We start from the raw sequence: 25918 nt of genomic DNA, 5'->3' as shown, positions 1-25918 counted from the left end.
TATTTAGGTGAAAGCTCCAAAATGCTTGCCTAATATGTCTGTTTATCCAAAAGGAAGTAAAAAGGGAGAGCTAGAAAGATAGCATTGCATCACATTACATGGCAATGCAATGCACAGTTGCTGAAGTTGAACCAAAATGAGCTTGTAATCTGGCTTCTGCAACTTTGAACATGAAAAATCCAATGAGGAGAAGAAAAGCAAAGCCAAAGAGTCCATCCCAAAATCCGACAAACAAGCAAAATGAACAAAAAACATTGAATTCAATTCTTTCTGATTTTAGAAACTGCATTAAAGAAGGGGTGCACCGGTCCTGGAGATACTGCAATACCAGGTCAATGCGTGGAGTGGACAGAGCAAGCTCTTTTTCCATCTCCCTGTTCTAAAAATCCATTTAATATATGGTCCCCAGATATGGGACGTATCAGATATTAAACTGATAAGAACAGATACTACACTTGATCTTAGCCAAAAGGCCGAGAAGCGATAACCAGAATTGGTTTCAAACTACGGAGCCACCCAAGGATCCTGAAAAGTCCATTTGTGGAGATGAGCTCCTGGACTCCCGTTAAGAAGACATGTTGTCAACCTCTAGATCCCTTACATGCCTGCACTTTTCGGCTTGCTGCTGCTGCAATCCACGCGTTTTAGATCTGCATAACTCCACCTCTTTAAACACAGCACCTTCACCCCCTGCTGTTCCCACCCGCCTCAACACCGTTGGAAGGGAGGAGAACCAATTAAGGCGGGGGGTGGGGTGGAACGAGCAGCTGTCTACCCTTAGCAGGAGGGCTCCTGATTACATACCTCTCCTGCTGCTGCTGCTGCTGGCTGTCCAGCAGCAGACTGAAGGTGGCTGCTGCTGTGCACAGGTATATAAAGGCTCAGAGCCTATTATGACACGCGCAGCCAGCGTTCCATTGCCACATTCCATCTACTGCAGGCAGGATACCTGGCTGGCTGAATGTCGCTGAGAAGCTCACAGAGACCGCCATAAGCAACAGTTTAACAGAATGCCACAGACTAATCAACCAAACTTTTTGGGTTGGGTTCTCTTTTATAGTCTGCAGGCATTAAATGAAAGAAGTCAGTGTTCCAGCAGAAGGAGACAACGTTTCAGAAAAGGCATTGTAGCAAACCAAAAAAGAAATTTTAAGCGCAGCAGAGTAACCAGCGCACATACCTGTTAGCTCAGGTGAGTTTAAAAGGCTGCTGTTGATAACAAGGGCATTTGCTAAATAGATGGTGTGTGTGCAACAATATACTGAAAGGTCAATTATATTGTGCAGCTTATCTCACCACCTGTAGTTATTTAGGTGAAAGCTCCAAAATGCTTGCCTAATATGTCTGTTTATCCAAAAGGAAGTAAAAAGGGAGAGCTAGAAAGATAGCATTGCATCACATTACATGGCAATGCAATGCACAGTTGCTGAAGTTGAACCAAAATGAGCTTGTAATCTGGCTTCTGCAACTTTGAACATGAAAAATCCAATGAGGAGAAGAAAAGCAAAGCCAAAGAGTCCATCCCAAAATCCGACAAACAAGCAAAATGAACAAAAAACATTGAATTCAATTCTTTCTGATTTTAGAAACTGCATTAAAGAAGGGGTGCACCGGTCCTGGAGATACTGCAATACCAGGTCAATGCGTGGAGTGGACAGAGCAAGCTCTTTTTCCATCTCCCTGTTCTAAAAATCCATTTAATATATGGTCCCCAGATAGGGGACGTATCAGATATTAAACTGATAAGAACAGATTTTTTTTTTTGAAAGCCCGAATTCGTGTACAAAACCCGAGTGCGCTTAAAAAAGTGACAAGTGCCACAAAAAAAGTGCACTAGGATGCTGGTCTTCTTAAAACCCTCTCCAAAAGGAGAAGGGTCCCCCAAACCATTCCCCGTCCCTCCGAGACAGAAGGCCACAGCGAGGAACAGGGACAAATAGCCACCTCCAGCCGGAGCCAGAGGCGACCCAATCTTACCCCCAATACCTGCCCGAGTTCTCACCCGAGCAAGGCACTGGGAGCCAAAGACTGTGCTCCCCTCCCGGAAGAGGGGAGCCAACAATGCTCTCCTCCCGAAAGAGGAGAGCCAGGGGGGTTCAGGGGGGAGCGGAACCTGATGGCCACACACTCCCCCCCTAGACCTGCCAAGAGAGGAACCCGTAAGGGAACCGCATCCCGACAAAATCCTAGTAAGGACGTGGACACACGTGAAAAAGTGGACACACAGTGACAAAAAAAATTAAATAAATAGTGAAGGTTTCACAGTATAATACTGCCCGGACCTTCGACCGGGAATTGAAAAATTCCCCATCCTAAGGCCAGAAGGCCCGGAATAAGGGTGTGTGTGAAGAAAGAAATATTGAAGTGCTAGTGCAAATGTGCCATAAACTCAAGTGGGGTTCCCAATCCCAGTGAGTTAAGGCACCCCAGGGTCACCACTCCTGGGGCACTTCACACTTCGGGCTTTCGATCTTCCCCGGCCCAATGGCGTCGATCCTGGGGGGCCATGCTTTCCACCAGATGACTATATTAGCCAACTGGCGTACTAACAAGCGCCTAAACCCCAGTGTGCATAATGTATCAATCTACTAGGGCGGCCAACATCCAAAACCGCCTTTTCGAAAGATACTACACTTGATCTTAGCGAAAAGGCCGAGAAGCGATAACCAGAATTGGTTTCAAACTACGGAGCCACCCAAGGATCCTGAAAAGTCCATTTGTGGAGATGAGCTCCTGGACTCCCGTTAAGAAGACATGTTGTCAACCTCTAGATCCCTTACATGCCTGCACTTTTCGGCTTGCTGCTGCTGCAATCCACGCGTTTTAGATCTGCATAACTCCACCTCTTTAAACACAGCACCTTCACCCCCTGCTGTTCCCACCCGCCTCAACACCGTTGGAAGGGAGGAGAACCAATTAAGGCGGGGGGTGGGGTGGAACGAGCAGCTGTCTACCCTTAGCAGGAGGGCTCCTGATTACATACCTCTCCTGCTGCTGCTGCTGGCTGTCCAGCAGCAGACTGAAGGTGGCTGCTGCTGTGCACAGGTATATAAAGGCTCAGAGCCTATTATGACACGCGCAGCCAGCGTTCCATTGCCACATTCCATCTACTGCAGGCAGGATACCTGGCTGGCTGAATGTCGCTGAGAAGCTCACAGAGACCGCCATAAGCAACAGTTTAACAGAATGCCACAGACTAATCAACCAAACTTTTTGGGTTGGGTTCTCTTTTATAGTCTGCAGGCATTAAATGAAAGAAGTCAGTGTTCCAGCAGAAGGAGACAACGTTTCAGAAAAGGCATTGTAGCAAACCAAAAAAGAAATTTTAAGCGCAGCAGAGTAACCAGCGCACATACCTGTTAGCTCAGGTGAGTTTAAAAGGCTGCTGTTGATAACAAGGGCATTTGCTAAATAGATGGTGTGTGTGCAACAATATACTGAAAGGTCAATTATATTGTGCAGCTTATCTCACCACCTGTAGTTATTTAGGTGAAAGCTCCAAAATGCTTGCCTAATATGTCTGTTTATCCAAAAGGAAGTAAAAAGGGAGAGCTAGAAAGATAGCATTGCATCACATTACATGGCAATGCAATGCACAGTTGCTGAAGTTGAACCAAAATGAGCTTGTAATCTGGCTTCTGCAACTTTGAACATGAAAAATCCAATGAGGAGAAGAAAAGCAAAGCCAAAGAGTCCATCCCAAAATCCGACAAACAAGCAAAATGAACAAAAAACATTGAATTCAATTCTTTCTGATTTTAGAAACTGCATTAAAGAAGGGGTGCACCGGTCCTGGAGATACTGCAATACCAGGTCAATGCGTGGAGTGGACAGAGCAAGCTCTTTTTCCATCTCCCTGTTCTAAAAATCCATTTAATATATGGTCCCCAGATAGGGGACGTATCAGATATTAAACTGATAAGAACAGATACTACACTTGATCTTAGCCAAAAGGCCGAGAAGCGATAACCAGAATTGGTTTCAAACTACGGAGCCACCCAAGGATCCTGAAAAGTCCATTTGTGGAGATGAGCTCCTGGACTCCCGTTAAGAAGACATGTTGTCAACCTCTAGATCCCTTACATGCCTGCACTTTTCGGCTTGCTGCTGCTGCAATCCACGCGTTTTAGATCTGCATAACTCCACCTCTTTAAACACAGCACCTTCACCCCCTGCTGTTCCCACCCGCCTCAACACCGTTGGAAGGGAGGAGAACCAATTAAGGCGGGGGGTGGGGTGGAACGAGCAGCTGTCTACCCTTAGCAGGAGGGCTCCTGATTACATACCTCTCCTGCTGCTGCTGCTGCTGGCTGTCCAGCAGCAGACTGAAGGTGGCTGCTGCTGTGCACAGGTATATAAAGGCTCAGAGCCTATTATGACACGCGCAGCCAGCGTTCCATTGCCACATTCCATCTACTGCAGGCAGGATACCTGGCTGGCTGAATGTCGCTGAGAAGCTCACAGAGACCGCCATAAGCAACAGTTTAACAGAATGCCACAGACTAATCAACCAAACTTTTTGGGTTGGGTTCTCTTTTATAGTCTGCAGGCATTAAATGAAAGAAGTCAGTGTTCCAGCAGAAGGAGACAACGTTTCAGAAAAGGCATTGTAGCAAACCAAAAAAGAAATTTTAAGCGCAGCAGAGTAACCAGCGCACATACCTGTTAGCTCAGGTGAGTTTAAAAGGCTGCTGTTGATAACAAGGGCATTTGCTAAATAGATGGTGTGTGTGCAACAATATACTGAAAGGTCAATTATATTGTGCAGCTTATCTCACCACCTGTAGTTATTTAGGTGAAAGCTCCAAAATGCTTGCCTAATATGTCTGTTTATCCAAAAGGAAGTAAAAAGGGAGAGCTAGAAAGATAGCATTGCATCACATTACATGGCAATGCAATGCACAGTTGCTGAAGTTGAACCAAAATGAGCTTGTAATCTGGCTTCTGCAACTTTGAACATGAAAAATCCAATGAGGAGAAGAAAAGCAAAGCCAAAGAGTCCATCCCAAAATCCGACAAACAAGCAAAATGAACAAAAAACATTGAATTCAATTCTTTCTGATTTTAGAAACTGCATTAAAGAAGGGGTGCACCGGTCCTGGAGATACTGCAATACCAGGTCAATGCGTGGAGTGGACAGAGCAAGCTCTTTTTCCATCTCCCTGTTCTAAAAATCCATTTAATATATGGTCCCCAGATAGGGGACGTATCAGATATTAAACTGATAAGAACAGATACTACACTTGATCTTAGCCAAAAGGCCGAGAAGCGATAACCAGAATTGGTTTCAAACTACGGAGCCACCCAAGGATCCTGAAAAGTCCATTTGTGGAGATGAGCTCCTGGACTCCCGTTAAGAAGACATGTTGTCAACCTCTAGATCCCTTACATGCCTGCACTTTTCGGCTTGCTGCTGCTGCAATCCACGCGTTTTAGATCTGCATAACTCCACCTCTTTAAACACAGCACCTTCACCCCCTGCTGTTCCCACCCGCCTCAACACCGTTGGAAGGGAGGAGAACCAATTAAGGCGGGGGGTGGGGTGGAACGAGCAGCTGTCTACCCTTAGCAGGAGGGCTCCTGATTACATACCTCTCCTGCTGCTGCTGCTGCTGGCTGTCCAGCAGCAGACTGAAGGTGGCTGCTGCTGTGCACAGGTATATAAAGGCTCAGAGCCTATTATGACACGCGCAGCCAGCGTTCCATTGCCACATTCCATCTACTGCAGGCAGGATACCTGGCTGGCTGAATGTCGCTGAGAAGCTCACAGAGACCGCCATAAGCAACAGTTTAACAGAATGCCACAGACTAATCAACCAAACTTTTTGGGTTGGGTTCTCTTTTATAGTCTGCAGGCATTAAATGAAAGAAGTCAGTGTTCCAGCAGAAGGAGACAACGTTTCAGAAAAGGCATTGTAGCAAACCAAAAAAGAAATTTTAAGCGCAGCAGAGTAACCAGCGCACATACCTGTTAGCTCAGGTGAGTTTAAAAGGCTGCTGTTGATAACAAGGGCATTTGCTAAATAGATGGTGTGTGTGCAACAATATACTGAAAGGTCAATTATATTGTGCAGCTTATCTCACCACCTGTAGTTATTTAGGTGAAAGCTCCAAAATGCTTGCCTAATATGTCTGTTTATCCAAAAGGAAGTAAAAAGGGAGAGCTAGAAAGATAGCATTGCATCACATTACATGGCAATGCAATGCACAGTTGCTGAAGTTGAACCAAAATGAGCTTGTAATCTGGCTTCTGCAACTTTGAACATGAAAAATCCAATGAGGAGAAGAAAAGCAAAGCCAAAGAGTCCATCCCAAAATCCGACAAACAAGCAAAATGAACAAAAAACATTGAATTCAATTCTTTCTGATTTTAGAAACTGCATTAAAGAAGGGGTGCACCGGTCCTGGAGATACTGCAATACCAGGTCAATGCGTGGAGTGGACAGAGCAAGCTCTTTTTCCATCTCCCTGTTCTAAAAATCCATTTAATATATGGTCCCCAGATAGGGGACGTATCAGATATTAAACTGATAAGAACAGATACTACACTTGATCTTAGCCAAAAGGCCGAGAAGCGATAACCAGAATTGGTTTCAAACTACGGAGCCACCCAAGGATCCTGAAAAGTCCATTTGTGGAGATGAGCTCCTGGACTCCCGTTAAGAAGACATGTTGTCAACCTCTAGATCCCTTACATGCCTGCACTTTTCGGCTTGCTGCTGCTGCAATCCACGCGTTTTAGATCTGCATAACTCCACCTTTTTAAACACAGCACCTTCACCCCCTGCTGTTCCCACCCGCCTCAACACCGTTGGAAGGGAGGAGAACCAATTAAGGCGGGGGGTGGGGTGGAACGAGCAGCTGTCTACCCTTAGCAGGAGGGCTCCTGATTACATACCTCTCCTGCTGCTGCTGCTGCTGGCTGTCCAGCAGCAGACTGAAGGTGGCTGCTGCTGTGCACAGGTATATAAAGGCTCAGAGCCTATTATGACACGCGCAGCCAGCGTTCCATTGCCACATTCCATCTACTGCAGGCAGGATACCTGGCTGGCTGAATGTCGCTGAGAAGCTCACAGAGACCGCCATAAGCAACAGTTTAACAGAATGCCACAGACTAATCAACCAAACTTTTTGGGTTGGGTTCTCTTTTATAGTCTGCAGGCATTAAATGAAAGAAGTCAGTGTTCCAGCAGAAGGAGACAACGTTTCAGAAAAGGCATTGTAGCAAACCAAAAAAGAAATTTTAAGTGCAGCAGAGTAACCAGCGCACATACCTGTTAGCTCAGGTGAGTTTAAAAGGCTGCTGTTGATAACAAGGGCATTTGCTAAATAGATGGTGTGTGTGCAACAATATACTGAAAGGTCAATTATATTGTGCAGCTTATCTCACCACCTGTAGTTATTTAGGTGAAAGCTCCAAAATGCTTGCCTAATATGTCTGTTTATCCAAAAGGAAGTAAAAAGGGAGAGCTAGAAAGATAGCATTGCATCACATTACATGGCAATGCAATGCACAGTTGCTGAAGTTGAACCAAAATGAGCTTGTAATCTGGCTTCTGCAACTTTGAACATGAAAAATCCAATGAGGAGAAGAAAAGCAAAGCCAAAGAGTCCATCCCAAAATCCGACAAACAAGCAAAATGAACAAAAAACATTGAATTCAATTCTTTCTGATTTTAGAAACTGCATTAAAGAAGGGGTGCACCGGTCCTGGAGATACTGCAATACCAGGTCAATGCGTGGAGTGGACAGAGCAAGCTCTTTTTCCATCTCCCTGTTCTAAAAATCCATTTAATATATGGTCCCCAGATAGGGGACGTATCAGATATTAAACTGATAAGAACAGATACTACACTTGATCTTAGCCAAAAGGCCGAGAAGCGATAACCAGAATTGGTTTCAAACTACGGAGCCACCCAAGGATCCTGAAAAGTCCATTTGTGGAGATGAGCTCCTGGACTCCCGTTAAGAAGACATGTTGTCAACCTCTAGATCCCTTACATGCCTGCACTTTTCGGCTTGCTGCTGCTGCAATCCACGCGTTTTAGATCTGCATAACTCCACCTCTTTAAACACAGCACCTTCACCCCCTGCTGTTCCCACCCGCCTCAACACCGTTGGAAGGGAGGAGAACCAATTAAGGCGGGGGGTGGGGTGGAACGAGCAGCTGTCTACCCTTAGCAGGAGGGCTCCTGATTACATACCTCTCCTGCTGCTGCTGCTGCTGGCTGTCCAGCAGCAGACTGAAGGTGGCTGCTGCTGTGCACAGGTATATAAAGGCTCAGAGCCTATTATGACACGCGCAGCCAGCGTTCCATTGCCACATTCCATCTACTGCAGGCAGGATACCTGGCTGGCTGAATGTCGCTGAGAAGCTCACAGAGACCGCCATAAGCAACAGTTTAACAGAATGCCACAGACTAATCAACCAAACTTTTTGGGTTGGGTTCTCTTTTATAGTCTGCAGGCATTAAATGAAAGAAGTCAGTGTTCCAGCAGAAGGAGACAACGTTTCAGAAAAGGCATTGTAGCAAACCAAAAAAGAAATTTTAAGCGCAGCAGAGTAACCAGCGCACATACCTGTTAGCTCAGGTGAGTTTAAAAGGCTGCTGTTGATAACAAGGGCATTTGCTAAATAGATGGTGTGTGTGCAACAATATACTGAAAGGTCAATTATATTGTGCAGCTTATCTCACCACCTGTAGTTATTTAGGTGAAAGCTCCAAAATGCTTGCCTAATATGTCTGTTTATCCAAAAGGAAGTAAAAAGGGAGAGCTAGAAAGATAGCATTGCATCACATTACATGGCAATGCAATGCACAGTTGCTGAAGTTGAACCAAAATGAGCTTGTAATCTGGCTTCTGCAACTTTGAACATGAAAAATCCAATGAGGAGAAGAAAAGCAAAGCCAAAGAGTCCATCCCAAAATCCGACAAACAAGCAAAATGAACAAAAAACATTGAATTCAATTCTTTCTGATTTTAGAAACTGCATTAAAGAAGGGGTGCACCGGTCCTGGAGATACTGCAATACCAGGTCAATGCGTGGAGTGGACAGAGCAAGCTCTTTTTCCATCTCCCTGTTCTAAAAATCCATTTAATATATGGTCCCCAGATAGGGGACGTATCAGATATTAAACTGATAAGAACAGATACTACACTTGATCTTAGCCAAAAGGCCGAGAAGCGATAACCAGAATTGGTTTCAAACTACGGAGCCACCCAAGGATCCTGAAAAGTCCATTTGTGGAGATGAGCTCCTGGACTCCCGTTAAGAAGACATGTTGTCAACCTCTAGATCCCTTACATGCCTGCACTTTTCGGCTTGCTGCTGCTGCAATCCACGCGTTTTAGATCTGCATAACTCCACCTCTTTAAACACAGCACCTTCACCCCCTGCTGTTCCCACCCGCCTCAACACCGTTGGAAGGGAGGAGAACCAATTAAGGCGGGGGGTGGGGTGGAACGAGCAGCTGTCTACCCTTAGCAGGAGGGCTCCTGATTACATACCTCTCCTGCTGCTGCTGCTGCTGGCTGTCCAGCAGCAGACTGAAGGTGGCTGCTGCTGTGCACAGGTATATAAAGGCTCAGAGCCTATTATGACACGCGCAGCCAGCGTTCCATTGCCACATTCCATCTACTGCAGGCAGGATACCTGGCTGGCTGAATGTCGCTGAGAAGCTCACAGAGACCGCCATAAGCAACAGTTTAACAGAATGCCACAGACTAATCAACCAAACTTTTTGGGTTGGGTTCTCTTTTATAGTCTGCAGGCATTAAATGAAAGAAGTCAGTGTTCCAGCAGAAGGAGACAACGTTTCAGAAAAGGCATTGTAGCAAACCAAAAAAGAAATTTTAAGTGCAGCAGAGTAACCAGCGCACATACCTGTTAGCTCAGGTGAGTTTAAAAGGCTGCTGTTGATAACAAGGGCATTTGCTAAATAGATGGTGTGTGTGCAACAATATACTGAAAGGTCAATTATATTGTGCAGCTTATCTCACCACCTGTAGTTATTTAGGTGAAAGCTCCAAAATGCTTGCCTAATATGTCTGTTTATCCAAAAGGAAGTAAAAAGGGAGAGCTAGAAAGATAGCATTGCATCACATTACATGGCAATGCAATGCACAGTTGCTGAAGTTGAACCAAAATGAGCTTGTAATCTGGCTTCTGCAACTTTGAACATGAAAAATCCAATGAGGAGAAGAAAAGCAAAGCCAAAGAGTCCATCCCAAAATCCGACAAACAAGCAAAATGAACAAAAAACATTGAATTCAATTCTTTCTGATTTTAGAAACTGCATTAAAGAAGGGGTGCACCGGTCCTGGAGATACTGCAATACCAGGTCAATGCGTGGAGTGGACAGAGCAAGCTCTTTTTCCATCTCCCTGTTCTAAAAATCCATTTAATATATGGTCCCCAGATAGGGGACGTATCAGATATTAAACTGATAAGAACAGATACTACACTTGATCTTAGCCAAAAGGCCGAGAAGCGATAACCAGAATTGGTTTCAAACTACGGAGCCACCCAAGGATCCTGAAAAGTCCATTTGTGGAGATGAGCTCCTGGACTCCCGTTAAGAAGACATGTTGTCAACCTCTAGATCCCTTACATGCCTGCACTTTTCGGCTTGCTGCTGCTGCAATCCACGCGTTTTAGATCTGCATAACTCCACCTCTTTAAACACAGCACCTTCACCCCCTGCTGTTCCCACCCGCCTCAACACCGTTGGAAGGGAGGAGAACCAATTAAGGCGGGGGGTGGGGTGGAACGAGCAGCTGTCTACCCTTAGCAGGAGGGCTCCTGATTACATACCTCTCCTGCTGCTGCTGCTGCTGGCTGTCCAGCAGCAGACTGAAGGTGGCTGCTGCTGTGCACAGGTATTTAAAGGCTCAGAGCCTATTATGACACGCGCAGCCAGCGTTCCATTGCCACATTCCATCTACTGCAGGCAGGATACCTGGCTGGCTGAATGTCGCTGAGAAGCTCACAGAGACCGCCATAAGCAACAGTTTAACAGAATGCCACAGACTAATCAACCAAACTTTTTGGGTTGTGTTCTCTTTTATAGTCTGCAGGCATTAAATGAAAGAAGTCAGTGTTCCAGCAGAGGGAGACAACGTTTCAGAAAAGGCATTGTAGCAAACCAAAAAAGAAATTTTAAGCGCAGCAGAGTAACCAGCGCACATACCTGTTAGCTCAAGTGAGTTTAAAAGGCTGCTGTTGATAACAAGGGCATTTGCTAAATAGATGGTGTGTGTGCAACAATATACTGAAAGGTCAATTATATTGTGCAGCTTATCTCACCACCTGTAGTTATTTAGGTGAAAGCTCCAAAATGCTTGCCTAATATGTCTGTTTATCCAAAAGGAAGTAAAAAGGGAGAGCTAGAAAGATAGCATTGCATCACATTACATGGCAATGCAATGCACAGTTGCTGAAGTTGAACCAAAATGAGCTTGTAATCTGGCTTCTGCAACTTTGAACATGAAAAATCCAATGAGGAGAAGAAAAGCAAAGCCAAAGAGTCCATCCCAAAATCCGACAAACAAGCAAAATGAACAAAAAACATTGAATTCAATTCTTTCTGATTTTAGAAACTGCATTAAAGAAGGGGTGCACTGGTCCTGGAGATACTGCAATACCAGGTCAATGCGTGGAGTGGACAGAGCAAGCTCTTTTTCCATCTCCCTGTTCTAAAAATCCATTTAATATATGGTCCCCAGATAGGGGACGTATCAGATATTAAACTGATAAGAACAGATACTACACTTGATCTTAGCCAAAAGGCCGAGAAGCGATAACCAGAATTGGTTTCAAACTACGGAGCCACCCAAGGATCCTGAAAAGTCCATTTGTGGAGATGAGCTCCTGGACTCCCGTTAAGAAGACATGTTGTCAACCTCTAGATCCCTTACATGCCTGCACTTTTCGGCTTGCTGCTGCTGCAATCCACGCGTTTTAGATCTGCATAACTCCACCTCTTTAAACACAGCACCTTCACCCCTGCTGTTCCCACCCGCCTCAACACCGTTGGAAGGGAGGAGAACCAATTAAGGCGGGGGGTGGGGTGGAACGAGCAGCTGTCTACCCTTAGCAGGAGGGCTCCTGATTACATACCTCTCCTGCTGCTGCTGCTGGCTGTCCAGCAGCAGACTGAAGGTGGCTGCTGCTGTGCACAGGTATATAAAGGCTCAGAGCCTATTATGACACGCGCAGCCAGCGTTCCATTGCCACATTCCATCTACTGCAGGCAGGATACCTGGCTGGCTGAATGTCGCTGAGAAGCTCACAGAGACCGCCATAAGCAACAGTTTAACAGAATGCCACAGACTAATCAACCAAACTTTTTGGGTTGGGTTCTCTTTTATAGTCTGCAGGCATTAAATGAAAGAAGTCAGTGTTCCAGCAGAAGGAGACAACGTTTCAGAAAAGGCATTGTAGCAAACCAAAAAAGAAATTTTAAGCGCAGCAGAGTAACCAGCGCACATACCTGTTAGCTCAGGTGAGTTTAAAAGGCTGCTGTTGATAACAAGGGCATTTGCTAAATAGATGGTGTGTGTGCAACAATATACTGAAAGGTCAATTATATTGTGCAGCTTATCTCACCACCTGTAGTTATTTAGGTGAAAGCTCCAAAATGCTTGCCTAATATGTCTGTTTATCCAAAAGGAAGTAAAAAGGGAGAGCTAGAAAGATAGCATTGCATCACATTACATGGCAATGCAATGCACAGTTGCTGAAGTTGAACCAAAATGAGCTTGTAATCTGGCTTCTGCAACTTTGAACATGAAAAATCCAATGAGGAGAAGAAAAGCAAAGCCAAAGAGTCCATCCCAAAATCCGACAAACAAGCAAAATGAACAAAAAACATTGAATTCAATTCTTTCTGATTTTAGAAACTGCATTAAAGAAGGGGTGCACCGGTCCTGGAGATACTGCAATACCAGGTCAATGCGTGGAGTGGACAGAGCAAGCTCTTTTTCCATCTCCCTGTTCTAAAAATCCATTTAATATATGGTCCCCAGATAGGGGACGTATCAGATATTAAACTGATAAGAACAGATACTACACTTGATCTTAGCCAAAAGGCCGAGAAGCGATAACCAGAATTGGTTTCAAACTATGGAGCCACCCAAGGATCCTGAAAAGTCCATTTGTGGAGATGAGCTCCTGGACTCCCGTTAAGAAGACATGTTGTCAACCTCTAGATCCCTTACATGCCTGCACTTTTCGGCTTGCTGCTGCTGCAATCCACGCGTTTTAGATCTGCATAACTCCACCTCTTTAAACACAGCACCTTCACCCCCTGCTGTTCCCACCCGCCTCAACACCGTTGGAAGGGAGGAGAACCAATTAAGGCGGGGGGTGGGGTGGAACGAGCAGCTGTCTACCCTTAGCAGGAGGGCTCCTGATTACATACCTCTCCTGCTGCTGCTGCTGCTGGCTGTCCAGCAGCAGACTGAAGGTGGCTGCTGCTGTGCACAGGTATATAAAGGCTCAGAGCCTATTATGACACGCGCAGCCAGCGTTCCATTGCCACATTCCATCTACTGCAGGCAGGATACCTGGCTGGCTGAATGTCGCTGAGAAGCTCACAGAGACCGCCATAAGCAACAGTTTAACAGAATGCCACAGACTAATCAACCAAACTTTTTGGGTTGGGTTCTCTTTTATAGTCTGCAGGCATTAAATGAAAGAAGTCAGTGTTCCAGCAGAAGGAGACAACGTTTCAGAAAAGGCATTGTAGCAAACCAAAAAAGAAATTTTAAGCGCAGCAGAGTAACCAGCGCACATACCTGTTAGCTCAGGTGAGTTTAAAAGGCTGCTGTTGATAACAAGGGCATTTGCTAAATAGATGGTGTGTGTGCAACAATATACTGAAAGGTCAATTATATTGTGCAGCTTATCTCACCACCTGTAGTTATTTAGGTGAAAGCTCCAAAATGCTTGCCTAATATGTCTGTTTATCCAAAAGGAAGTAAAAAGGGAGAGCTAGAAAGATAGCATTGCATCACATTACATGGCAATGCAATGCACAGTTGCTGAAGTTGAACCAAAATGAGCTTGTCATCTGGCTTCTGCAACTTTGAACATGAAAAATCCAATGAGGAGAAGAAAAGCAAAGCCAAAGAGTCCATCCCAAAATCCGACAAACAAGCAAAATGAACAAAAAACATTGAATTCAATTCTTTCTGATTTTAGAAACTGCATTAAAGAAGGGGTGCACCGGTCCTGGAGATACTGCAATACCAGGTCAATGCGTGGAGTGGACAGATCAAGCTCTTTTTCCATCTCCCTGTTCTAAAAATCCATTTAATATATGGTCCCCAGATAGGGGACGTATCAGATATTAAACTGATAAGAACAGATTTTTTTTAATTTGGCTATCCCCTCACAGGGATAAAACCAGTTTTATTTAAAAATTACACAGATGTACAGAAATAAAAGCAACATTTTACATCATTACAAATTTTTATACATTGTCTCGAAACATACGAGACTTAAAAACATAAATTATTCAAATAGGATAAAAATTTGCATATATTCAAATTAATAAAATGTTACAAAAATTCAAAATGTGTTCCATACATTGACATCCCATTTTAGGGAGATATTTGGATTATTTTTTTTATCTAATAAAAAATATACATACATTTCACTTAAACAAAAACTAAAAACATCATTTAAAGACAATTCATCATGATTAAAAATTAAAATATTTCGGGCTTTCCAGAGAGCTATTTTGGCGCAATTTATTGTCTTCCATGCCATAATTTTTTGGTCTTCTGTTGGGCATTCCATAAGTCCATAAAGTATTGTGGCGTAGTTAAAGTCTTTGAGGTCTGCCACTTTTTCCATCAGAGGGAGCAATTTTCTCCAGAACGCTTTTGCAAAAGGACAAGTCCATAGTAGATGTTTCACTGATTCCTCCTCTTGACATCCGCTTCTTGGGCAAATGGCAGACCTCACGAGTCCTCTTCTATGTTGGAATGCCCGGCACGGAAGACATTGGTGTGCGCAGCTCCAAGCCAAATCTTTCTGTATATTAAAAAGATATTTTGCATTAATGACTTTCCATATATTCAATATTTGTTCATCATCATAGCGCTCAATGTTACATAACTCTTCATTTTTACAAAGACTTTTAATTAATTTCTTACTATTTTGTAGATCTCCCGCTTCTTTACCCCCTAAATTAAAATGAATCACTATTTTTTCTAAAATTAAATAATGCGTTGGCAGTTTAAAAGCATATGGAGATGATAAAACCGTTTCAAACCACCCAAACTTTCTCATAAAAAAACCAGTGTTATAACGCATAAAAAAGGACCAATAGTGATTTTTAAAAAGGGCATTAAAACAGAAGCAAAAAAATTTAATTAAAAGGAACCTACTAAAATCTGGAAAGTCTTTCCCACCTTTGAGCTTTGGTTTTGTTACAATTTCTCTTTTTAATTTCTCCATCTTAGAACTCCAGAAAAAAGTAAAACATGCTTTAGTGATCTTTTTTAAAATATTTACAGGGGGAGGGAAAACCAAACTCAAATACAATAAAAGAGGCAAAATGACCATTTTTATAATTAATACTTTACCCTCCATCGTTAATTTTCTCATATTCCACATACATATTTTCGTATTCACTTTCTGAGCTACCGCCTCCCAGTTATTTAGACCATTATTGGATTCACAGAAAGAAATACCTAAAATATTAATAGATTCAGTTATTGGAATAAAAACATCGTGTAAAATCATCTCCCCAATATTTAAAATACTACTCTTATTAAAATTAACCTTAAAACCAGAAGCTGTACAAAAGGATTGGATCTGTTTGAGTGAGTTTTGTAGTGATGGTGCATCTCGGCAAAGGACCGCCACATCGTCCATGTAACCCACCACTTTTGCTTCTGTTCCTTTGCTTCCAGGTAGAGGGATACCACATATTTGTCTATCTCTACGGATTGCACATAAAAGTGGCTCAAGAGCACAAATAAAAAGTAGTGGGGACAGGGGGCACCCCTGTTTTACCCCTGATTTTAAAAAAACATCTTGTGTCTTGAAACCATTTACTAAAATCTTACTTGTGCAGTCCTTATAAAATGCTTTAAGAGATAATAAAAACCTTTCTGGTATGCCCATTTTTTCTAAAACCTTAAAAAGATAAAAATGAGAAATCTGATCAAAAGCTTTTTCGAAGTCAATTGATAAAATTGCCATCTTCCCTTTTCTGTTTTTAATGTCTTCAATACAGTCTTTAACAAGGTTTAGATTGTCCCAGATACTGCGCTCAGGCACACCACATACTTGGTTTGAGTGGATTATTTTTCCTATAATTTTTTTAAGGCGGTTTGCACAAATTTTTGCCATTATTTTATAGTCACAGTTTAGTAGGGTTATAGGTCTCCAGTTTTTTAAGTCTGTCTTATCACCTTTCTTATATAATAATGAGACCTCCCCTTTTTTCCAGGATTTTAATAAAACCTTATCATTAAAAACTTCAGTAAAAACATAAAACAGATCCTCTTTTAAAATATCATAAAATTTTACATAAAACTCTATAGGAATACCGTCTGATCCAGGGACTTTTCCAATTTTAAAACTTTTTATGGTTTGTAAAATTTCTTCTTCTGTTATGTTTTGTGATAAAAACTCTTGGGAGGCGGTATCTAAAACAGATGTTATTTCTTCTAGAGAATTTTGCATTATATTTTCATCTATTCTTTTATCATTAAAAAGATTAAAATAGTAACCATGTACCTTTTCCAAAATTTTTCCCATATTTTTCTCTCCATCTATATCTTCAATTACTGTTTTTTTCTCTCTAATTTTTTTAAAGAAATATCTAGAACATTTTTCGTCTTCCTCCACGTGTTTTATTCTGGAGCGGAAAATGAGCTCTTTCCCTTTTTGTTCTAGTGATTTTGTTATTTCTTCTTTCAGTATTTTAATATCTTTTTCTACTTCTAGACCATTTTCTCTAAGTTTATATAAGGTCTGTAACCGGGTATTTAAATTATTATATAATTCTAGCTTTTCTTTTGCTTTATATATGCTTTTCTTAATAAAAAAATCTTTTATTTTTTTTTTCATTTTATCCCACCAGGCACTTATAGGGACATTTACATCTTTCTTCCTCCTGCAGTTTTTATAAAATTCAATAAAATCCGATAAAATCTTAGAATCATTTAAAAGGGATACATTCATTTTCCAAGTTTTTTTCCCACATTTTTTATTAGCATTAATTTTTACACTAAAAGATAAAAATTTATGATCTGAGAAGATATTATCGTGGGTTTCACATTTATCAGGTAAAATTTGTTCTGAACCGAATATAAAATCTATTCTTGAACTGCAATTTAAATTGCTCCAGGTAAAGCCGGCTTCTACTGAACTAGTCTTGTTGCATTCTTTATAAATATCAACAAGTCTAAAATCACTTAAAATATTACTTAACATACCGGTAGTTTTGTCATAGTTTCTACTTACGGCTGTAGAGCGCCGACTTTCACCCTTTAAAATACAATTAAAATCACCTGCCAAGATAAAAGGTTCAGAGGTATTAATAAATAATGGTAAAATCTCTAACATGTCAGCTCTTTCATTTTTATCTGGGGACCCATAAAAATTTAAAAATTGCCATTTTACACCATTAATAAAAGCTTTAACTAATAACATACGACCTGGTAAAATCTCTTGGATAAAATCAATTTGAACGTTTCCCTTAAAAAGTATAGCTATCCCTGCTGATCCGGTAACATTTGACCCGGACCACACTGATGGGCCACATTTCCAATCCTCTTTGTATTTTTTGTAGGATACTGTGTGCGGGATATTGCATTCCTGTAAAAAGAAGACGGAAGCCGTAAGACAAGTTAAAAAATTAAATAATGTTACTCTTCTGGTTTTTGATTTTAGACCCCTCACATTGAGGGAAATGCCCTTAAGTTCTGCCATTGGAGGAAAGTAAAAAAATTATATAAAACAGAAATACGGAACTTACTTCCTATCCGCTGAACCGGCCAGACCACTTACGCTCGAGCTACTTCCCTCGTCCGAATTTATCGTAAGTAAGGACTCCATGGAGGAGGAACTTGACTCACCAAGACAATGACCCAACGCTACATGTGAGTAGCTTGGGAGACAACTATGAGGAACAGCACCCTGGGTCTCCATGGGCTGGCCATTCAGATCCTTATCAGGTGGGTCCCCAGGTGGCTCCCCTGCACCCAGGGGAGGCCGACACACAGGGGAAGGTTGGGTACAAGGCAATGTACCCGAGCTCACGGAGCTGGCAAGGCCCGGCTCCCCACCGGGGTCAGCAGGGTCCGGGACTTTTGGGGGACCAACGTCCACCTCCCCACCAGGAGATGTGTCCATCTGATCCCCATCAGCCGCTCCATTCGAACCATCTTTCTTCCCTCTTTTCTTTTTATGGGGACCCACCGTAGTCCAGTTAGCCTCAGACTCATGCCCAGGAAACCCAGTTTTTGCCTCGGGCTCGGTGTCAACCTTCTGCCGGTCTCTTTTGGTTTTACCGATCATGCCCTTTTGTTCCTTTTCTGCCTTTCTTTTAGCCTCCCTGTTGTCTTGGTGCCAACTTTTCCTCACTGCTTGGGAGTTACCCTTCATTACCTCTGAGCTTTCCTCATCACTCGAATTGCCCTCTTTGCTCGCTGAGGCTCCAGGTTGTTGTTCCTCCTCCTGAGGGGTGGTCTGACCTGTTGGTTCATTTTCGGATGTCCTGGCCTTTTCCTTCCGTCTCTGTTCGGCCTCCCAGAACCTATGTGGGCATGAAAAATAAAAATGACCAGGTTTTTGGCAGAAATTACATTTTTTATCATGAGGACATTCTTTGGTGTCATGTTCTGTACTAGCACAGTTTCTACAGGTTGCCTCACAGTCATCCTTAAAATGGCCATATTTTCCACAGTTTCTACAAAAGGGTGGCATACCAGAAAAAAAGAAGTCTCCATTTGAGGAACCTATTTTAAAACGTGCAGGAGGGAGTTTCACACCGCCTGGGAAATTAGGGTCTCTTTCACATGTTACTAGAAATTTCCATTTGGACGTCCATATGTGAAACTCATTAAGTACTTTCCCTATACATTTTACACTTTTAAAGTACATTGAAAGAAAACATGTTAGTTCCACTGAAGTAACGAAAGGAGAAAATACTTTAAGGATTACCATTTTTACCTCATCCAGGACGTGCTCGATAACTTGTATTCCTTTTAGAATAGGATTGTTTTTTGCCTTTCTGGCTCTTACCAGGACATCCTGAAAAATGCCTTCCCCGGTGAAGGTGATGTCATAATCGCCACGCCTCGGATAATCCTGGATAGAGAGAATCTCGTTCTTCTGCACATGAAAGAGCCCTTCAAGCACGTCCTGGACTACGTACCGCAATTTCCTTTCATCACTTCCGCCCTCTGTGAAATGAATACGGATAGTGTTTTTAAGCCTCGCATAGTGAGGCACGAGGTTGGGGTCAACCTCCATGGTAACGCAACAAGAAAAAGCAAATCGCAAACCGCTTGCAATCTGCGCCTTTCAGAGTTCTGTAAACAGAAACACCTGAGAGGCTGGGGGGGATCGCAACCCTTTACCCTGGGACTAAGCCCTCTCCCAATAGCAGCAGGCAGGGGAGCCCACCGAAGTGGGTCACCCTGCAAGGCCGAGGAGAGGGGTACCCGAGTACCTTCTGGACCACAGTCGCCTGTACAAGACACTTGACCGCAGCCAAAAGGCCGAGAAGCGATAACCAGAATTGGTTTCAAACTACGGAGCCACCCAAGGATCCTGAAAAGTCCATTTGTGGAGATGAGCTCCTGGACTCCCGTTAAGAAGACATGTTGTCAACCTCTAGATCCCTTACATGCCTGCACTTTTCGGCTTGCTGCTGCTGCAATCCACGCGTTTTAGATCTGCATAACTCCACCTCTTTAAACACAGCACCTTCACCCCCTGCTGTTCCCACCCGCCTCAACACCGTTGGAAGGGAGGAGAACCAATTAAGGCGGGGGGTGGGGTGGAACGAGCAGCTGTCTACCCTTAGCAGGAGGGCTCCTGATTACATACCTCTCCTGCTGCTGCTGCTGCTGGCTGTCCAGCAGCAGACTGAAGGTGGCTGCTGCTGTGCACAGGTATATAAAGGCTCAGAGCCTATTATGACACGCGCAGCCAGCGTTCCATTGCCACATTCCATCTACTGCAGGCAGGATACCTGGCTGGCTGAATGTCGCTGAGAAGCTCACAGAGACCGCCATAAGCAACAGTTTAACAGAATGCCACAGACTAATCAACCAAACTTTTTGGGTTGGGTTCTCTTTTATAGTCTGCAGGCATTAAATGAAAGAAGTCAGTGTTCCAGCAGAAGGAGACAACGTTTCAGAAAAGGCATTGTAGCAAACCAAAAAAGAAATTTTAAGCGCAGCAGAGTAACCAGCGCACATACCTGTTAGCTCAGGTGAGTTTAAAAGGCTGCTGTTGATAACAAGGGCATTTGCTAAATAGATGGTGTGTGTGCAACAATATACTGAAAGGTCAATTATATTGTGCAGCTTATCTCACCACCTGTAGTTATTTAGGTGAAAGCTCCAAAATGCTTGCCTAATATGTCTGTTTATCCAAAAGGAAGTAAAAAGGGAGAGCTAGAAAGATAGCATTGCATCACATTACATGGCAATGCAATGCACAGTTGCTGAAGTTGAACCAAAATGAGCTTGTAATCTGGCTTCTGCAACTTTGAACATGAAAAATCCAATGAGGAGAAGAAAAGCAAAGCCAAAGAGTCCATCCCAAAATCCGACAAACAAGCAAAATGAACAAAAAACATTGAATTCAATTCTTTCTGATTTTAGAAACTGCATTAAAGAAGGGGTGCACCGGTCCTGGAGATACTGCAATACCAGGTCAATGCGTGGAGTGGACAGAGCAAGCTCTTTTTCCATCTCCCTGTTCTAAAAATCCATTTAATATATGGTCCCCAGATAGGGGACGTATCAGATATTAAACTGATAAGAACAGATACTACACTTGATCTTAGCCAAAAGGCCGAGAAGCGATAACCAGAATTGGTTTCAAACTACGGAGCCACCCAAGGATCCTGAAAAGTCCATTTGTGGAGATGAGCTCCTGGACTCCCGTTAAGAAGACATGTTGTCAACCTCTAGATCCCTTACATGCCTGCACTTTTCGGCTTGCTGCTGCTGCAATCCACGCGTTTTAGATCTGCATAACTCCACCTCTTTAAACACAGCACCTTCACCCCCTGCTGTTCCCACCCGCCTCAACACTGTTGGAAGGGAGGAGAACCAATTAAGGCGGGGGGTGGGGTGGAACGAGCAGCTGTCTACCCTTAGCAGGAGGGCTCCTGATTACATACCTCTCCTGCTGCTGCTGCTGCTGGCTGTCCAGCAGCAGACTGAAGGTGGCTGCTGCTGTGCACAGGTATATAAAGGCTCAGAGCCTATTATGACACGCGCAGCCAGCGTTCCATTGCCACATTCCATCTACTGCAGGCAGGATACCTGGCTGGCTGAATGTCGCTGAGAAGCTCACAGAGACCGCCATAAGCAACAGTTTAACAGAATGCCACAGACTAATCAACCAAACTTTTTGGGTTGGGTTCTCTTTTATAGTCTGCAGGCATTAAATGAAAGAAGTCAGTGTTCCAGCAGAAGGAGACAACGTTTCAGAAAAGGCATTGTAGCAAACCAAAAAAGAAATTTTAAGCGCAGCAGAGTAACCAGCGCACATACCTGTTAGCTCAGGTGAGTTTAAAAGGCTGCTGTTGATAACAAGGGCATTTGCTAAATAGATGGTGTGTGTGCAACAATATACTGAAAGGTCAATTATATTGTGCAGCTTATCTCACCACCTGTAGTTATTTAGGTGAAAGCTCCAAAATGCTTGCCTAATATGTCTGTTTATCCAAAAGGAAGTAAAAAGGGAGAGCTAGAAAGATAGCATTGCATCACATTACATGGCAATGCAATGCACAGTTGCTGAAGTTGAACCAAAATGAGCTTGTAATCTGGCTTCTGCAACTTTGAACATGAAAAATCCAATGAGGAGAAGAAAAGCAAAGCCAAAGAGTCCATCCCAAAATCCGACAAACAAGCAAAATGAACAAAAAACATTGAATTCAATTCTTTCTGATTTTAGAAACTGCATTAAAGAAGGGGTGCACCGGTCCTGGAGATACTGCAATACCAGGTCAATGCGTGGAGTGGACAGAGCAAGCTCTTTTTCCATCTCCCTGTTCTAAAAATCCATTTAATATATGGTCCCCAGATAGGGGACGTATCAGATATTAAACTGATAAGAACAGATACTACACTTGATCTTAGCCAAAAGGCCGAGAAGCGATAACCAGAATTGGTTTCAAACTACGGAGCCACCCAAGGATCCTGAAAAATCCATTTGTGGAGATGAGCTCCTGGACTCCCGTTAAGAAGACATGTTGTCAACCTCTAGATCCCTTACATGCCTGCACTTTTCGGCTTGCTGCTGCTGCAATCCACGCGTTTTAGATCTGCATAACTCCACCTCTTTAAACACAGCACCTTCACCCCCTGCTGTTCCCACCCGCCTCAACACCGTTGGAAGGGAGGAGAACCAATTAAGGCGGGGGGTGGGGTGGAACGAGCAGCTGTCTACCCTTAGCAGGAGGGCTCCTGATTACATACCTCTCCTGCTGCTGCTGCTGCTGGCTGTCCAGCAGCAGACTGAAGGTGGCTGCTGCTGTGCACAGGTATATAAAGGCTCAGAGCCTATTATGACACGCGCAGCCAGCGTTCCATTGCCACATTCCATCTACTGCAGGCAGGATACCTGGCTGGCTGAATGTCGCTGAGAAGCTCACAGAGACCGCCATAAGCAACAGTTTAACAGAATGCCACAGACTAATCAACCAAACTTTTTGGGTTGGGTTCTCTTTTATAGTCTGCAGGCATTAAATGAAAGAAGTCAGTGTTCCAGCAGAAGGAGACAACGTTTCAGAAAAGGCATTGTAGCAAACCAAAAAAGAAATTTTAAGCGCAGCAGAGTAACCAGCGCACATACCTGTTAGCTCAGGTGAGTTTAAAAGGCTGCTGTTGATAACAAGGGCATTTGCTAAATAGATGGTGTGTGTGCAACAATATACTGAAAGGTCAATTATATTGTGCAGCTTATCTCACCACCTGTAGTTATTTAGGTGAAAGCTCCAAAATGCTTGCCTAATATGTCTGTTTATCCAAAAGGAAGTAAAAAGGGAGAGCTAGAAAGATAGCATTGCATCACATTACATGGCAATGCAATGCACAGTTGCTGAAGTTGAACCAAAATGAGCTTGTAATCTGGCTTCTGCAACTTTGAACATGAAAAATCCAATGAGGAGAAGAAAAGCAAAGCCAAAGAGTCCATCCCAAAATCCGACAAACAAGCAAAATGAACAAAAAACATTGAATTCAATTCTTTCTGACTTTAGAAACTGCATTAAAGAAGGGGTGCACCGGTCCTGGAGATACTGCAATACCAGGTCAATGCGTGGAGTGGACAGAGCAAGCTCTTTTTCCATCTCCCTGTTCTAAAAATCCATTTAATATATGGTCCCCAGATAGGGGACGTATCAGATATTAAACTGATAAGAACAGATACTACACTTGATCTTAGCCAAAAGGCCGAGAAGCGATAACCAGAATTGGTTTCAAACTATGGAGCCACCCAAGGATCCTGAAAAGTCCATTTGTGGAGATGAGCTCCTGGACTCCCGTTAAGAAGACATGTTGTCAACCTCTAGATCCCTTACATGCCTGCACTTTTCGGCTTGCTGCTGCTGCAATCCACGCGTTTTAGATCTGCATAACTCCACCTCTTTAAACACAGCACCTTCACCCCCTGCTGTTCCCACCCGCCTCAACACCGTTGGAAGGGAGGAGAACCAATTAAGGCGGGGGGTGGGGTGGAACGAGCAGCTGTCTACCCTTAGCAGGAGGGCTCCTGATTACATACCTCTCCTGCTGCTGCTGCTGCTGGCTGTCCAGCAGCAGACTGAAGGTGGCTGCTGCTGTGCACAGGTATATAAAGGCTCAGAGCCTATTATGACACGCGCAGCCAGCGTTCCATTGCCACATTCCATCTACTGCAGGCAGGATACCTGGCTGGCTGAATGTCGCTGAGAAGCTCACAGAGACCGCCATAAGCAACAGTTTAACAGAATGCCACAGACTAATCAACCAAACTTTTTGGGTTGGGTTCTCTTTTATAGTCTGCAGGCATTAAATGAAAGAAGTCAGTGTTCCAGCAGAAGGAGACAACGTTTCAGAAAAGGCATTGTAGCAAACCAAAAAAGAAATTTTAAGCGCAGCAGAGTAACCAGCGCACATACCTGTTAGCTCAGGTGAGTTTAAAAGGCTGCTGTTGATAACAAGGGCATTTGCTAAATAGATGGTGTGTGTGCAACAATATACTGAAAGGTCAATTATATTGTGCAGCTTATCTCACCACCTGTAGTTATTTAGGTGAAAGCTCCAAAATGCATGCCTAATATGTCTGTTTATCCAAAAGGAAGTAAAAAGGGAGAGCTAGAAAGATAGCATTGCATCACATTACATGGCAATGCAATGCACAGTTGCTGAAGTTGAACCAAAATGAGCTTGTAATCTGGCTTCTGCAACTTTGAACATGAAAAATCCAATGAGGAGAAGAAAAGCAAAGCCAAAGAGTCCATCCCAAAATCCGACAAACAAGCAAAATGAACAAAAAACATTGAATTCAATTCTTTCTGATTTTAGAAACTGCATTAAAGAAGGGGTGCACCGGTCCTGGAGATACTGCAATACCAGGTCAATGCGTGGAGTGGACAGAGCAAGCTCTTTTTCCATCTCCCTGTTCTAAAAATCCATTTAATATATGGTCCCCAGATAGGGGACGTATCAGATATTAAACTGATAAGAACAGATACTACACTTGATCTTAGCCAAAAGGCCGAGAAGCGATAACCAGAATTGGTTTCAAACTACGGAGCCACCCAAGGATCCTGAAAAGTCCATTTGTGGAGATGAGCTCCTGGACTCCCGTTAAGAAGACATGTTGTCAACCTCTAGATCCCTTACATGCCTGCACTTTTCGGCTTGCTGCTGCTGCAATCCACGCGTTTTAGATCTGCATAACTCCACCTCTTTAAACACAGCACCTTCACCCCCTGCTGTTCCCACCCGCCTCAACACCGTTGGAAGGGAGGAGAACCAATTAAGGCGGGGGGTGGGGTGGAACGAGCAGCTGTCTACCCTTAGCAGGAGGGCTCCTGATTACATACCTCTCCTGCTGCTGCTGCTGCTGGCTGTCCAGCAGCAGACTGAAGGTGGCTGCTGCTGTGCACAGGTATATAAAGGCTCAGAGCCTATTATGACACGCGCAGCCAGCGTTCCATTGCCACATTCCATCTACTGCAGGCAGGATACCTGGCTGGCTGAATGTCGCTGAGAAGCTCACAGAGACCGCCATAAGCAACAGTTTAACAGAATGCCACAGACTAATCAACCAAACTTTTTGGGTTGGGTTCTCTTTTATAGTCTGCAGGCATTAAATGAAAGAAGTCAGTGTTCCAGCAGAAGGAGACAACGTTTCAGAAAAGGCATTGTAGCAAACCAAAAAAGAAATTTTAAGCGCAGCAGAGTAACCAGCGCACATACCTGTTAGCTCAGGTGAGTTTAAAAGGCTGCTGTTGATAACAAGGGCATTTGCTAAATAGATGGTGTGTGTGCAACAATATACTGAAAGGTCAATTATATTGTGCAGCTTATCTCACCACCTGTAGTTATTTAGGTGAAAGCTCCAAAATGCTTGCCTAATATGTCTGTTTATCCAAAAGGAAGTAAAAAGGGAGAGCTAGAAAGATAGCATTGCATCACATTACATGGCAATGCAATG

At 43.5% G+C, this 25918-nt stretch overlaps 14 non-coding genes and 1 pseudogene across 14 annotated transcripts; all 15 read right to left on the bottom strand.

Moving 5' to 3' along the window:
• Positions 1-294: 294 nt before the first annotated feature.
• Positions 295-485, bottom strand: LOC141177574 (U2 spliceosomal RNA). Its single transcript, XR_012254157.1, has one exon. It is a non-coding gene; the product is annotated as a U2 spliceosomal RNA (small nuclear RNA).
• Positions 486-1600: 1115 nt separating this feature from the next.
• Positions 1601-1776, bottom strand: LOC141177892 (U2 spliceosomal RNA; annotated as a pseudogene).
• A 2000-nt stretch (positions 1777-3776) lies between these two features.
• LOC141176699 (U2 spliceosomal RNA) lies at positions 3777-3967 on the bottom strand. Its single transcript, XR_012253362.1, has one exon. It is a non-coding gene; the product is annotated as a U2 spliceosomal RNA (small nuclear RNA).
• A 1115-nt stretch (positions 3968-5082) lies between these two features.
• On the bottom strand, positions 5083-5273 carry LOC141176698 (U2 spliceosomal RNA). Its single transcript, XR_012253361.1, has one exon. It is a non-coding gene; the product is annotated as a U2 spliceosomal RNA (small nuclear RNA).
• Positions 5274-6388: 1115 nt separating this feature from the next.
• On the bottom strand, positions 6389-6579 carry LOC141176697 (U2 spliceosomal RNA). The gene has a single exon (XR_012253360.1). It is a non-coding gene; the product is annotated as a U2 spliceosomal RNA (small nuclear RNA).
• A 1115-nt stretch (positions 6580-7694) lies between these two features.
• Positions 7695-7885, bottom strand: LOC141176695 (U2 spliceosomal RNA). The gene has a single exon (XR_012253359.1). It is a non-coding gene; the product is annotated as a U2 spliceosomal RNA (small nuclear RNA).
• Positions 7886-9000: 1115 nt separating this feature from the next.
• Positions 9001-9191, bottom strand: LOC141176694 (U2 spliceosomal RNA). Its single transcript, XR_012253358.1, has one exon. It is a non-coding gene; the product is annotated as a U2 spliceosomal RNA (small nuclear RNA).
• A 1115-nt stretch (positions 9192-10306) lies between these two features.
• On the bottom strand, positions 10307-10497 carry LOC141176693 (U2 spliceosomal RNA). The gene has a single exon (XR_012253357.1). It is a non-coding gene; the product is annotated as a U2 spliceosomal RNA (small nuclear RNA).
• A 1115-nt stretch (positions 10498-11612) lies between these two features.
• On the bottom strand, positions 11613-11803 carry LOC141176803 (U2 spliceosomal RNA). The gene has a single exon (XR_012253457.1). It is a non-coding gene; the product is annotated as a U2 spliceosomal RNA (small nuclear RNA).
• A 1111-nt stretch (positions 11804-12914) lies between these two features.
• LOC141176692 (U2 spliceosomal RNA) lies at positions 12915-13105 on the bottom strand. The gene has a single exon (XR_012253356.1). It is a non-coding gene; the product is annotated as a U2 spliceosomal RNA (small nuclear RNA).
• A 1115-nt stretch (positions 13106-14220) lies between these two features.
• Positions 14221-14406, bottom strand: LOC141177980 (U2 spliceosomal RNA). Its single transcript, XR_012254462.1, has one exon. It is a non-coding gene; the product is annotated as a U2 spliceosomal RNA (small nuclear RNA).
• Positions 14407-20876: 6470 nt separating this feature from the next.
• Positions 20877-21067, bottom strand: LOC141176691 (U2 spliceosomal RNA). Its single transcript, XR_012253355.1, has one exon. It is a non-coding gene; the product is annotated as a U2 spliceosomal RNA (small nuclear RNA).
• A 1115-nt stretch (positions 21068-22182) lies between these two features.
• On the bottom strand, positions 22183-22373 carry LOC141176690 (U2 spliceosomal RNA). Its single transcript, XR_012253354.1, has one exon. It is a non-coding gene; the product is annotated as a U2 spliceosomal RNA (small nuclear RNA).
• A 1115-nt stretch (positions 22374-23488) lies between these two features.
• Positions 23489-23679, bottom strand: LOC141176689 (U2 spliceosomal RNA). The gene has a single exon (XR_012253353.1). It is a non-coding gene; the product is annotated as a U2 spliceosomal RNA (small nuclear RNA).
• Positions 23680-24794: 1115 nt separating this feature from the next.
• LOC141176687 (U2 spliceosomal RNA) lies at positions 24795-24985 on the bottom strand. The gene has a single exon (XR_012253351.1). It is a non-coding gene; the product is annotated as a U2 spliceosomal RNA (small nuclear RNA).
• Between the last annotated feature and the right edge of the window lie 933 nt (positions 24986-25918).

This window comes from Phyllobates terribilis, unplaced genomic scaffold, assembly GCF_046119375.1.
Source record: "Phyllobates terribilis strain yellow unplaced genomic scaffold, ASM4611937v1 Scaffold_27__1_contigs__length_16484149, whole genome shotgun sequence".
Classification (NCBI taxonomy): Eukaryota; Metazoa; Chordata; class Amphibia; order Anura; family Dendrobatidae; genus Phyllobates; species Phyllobates terribilis.
Note: the sequence above shows the minus strand (reverse complement) of the source record. Positions and strands in the feature narration are given on the sequence as shown.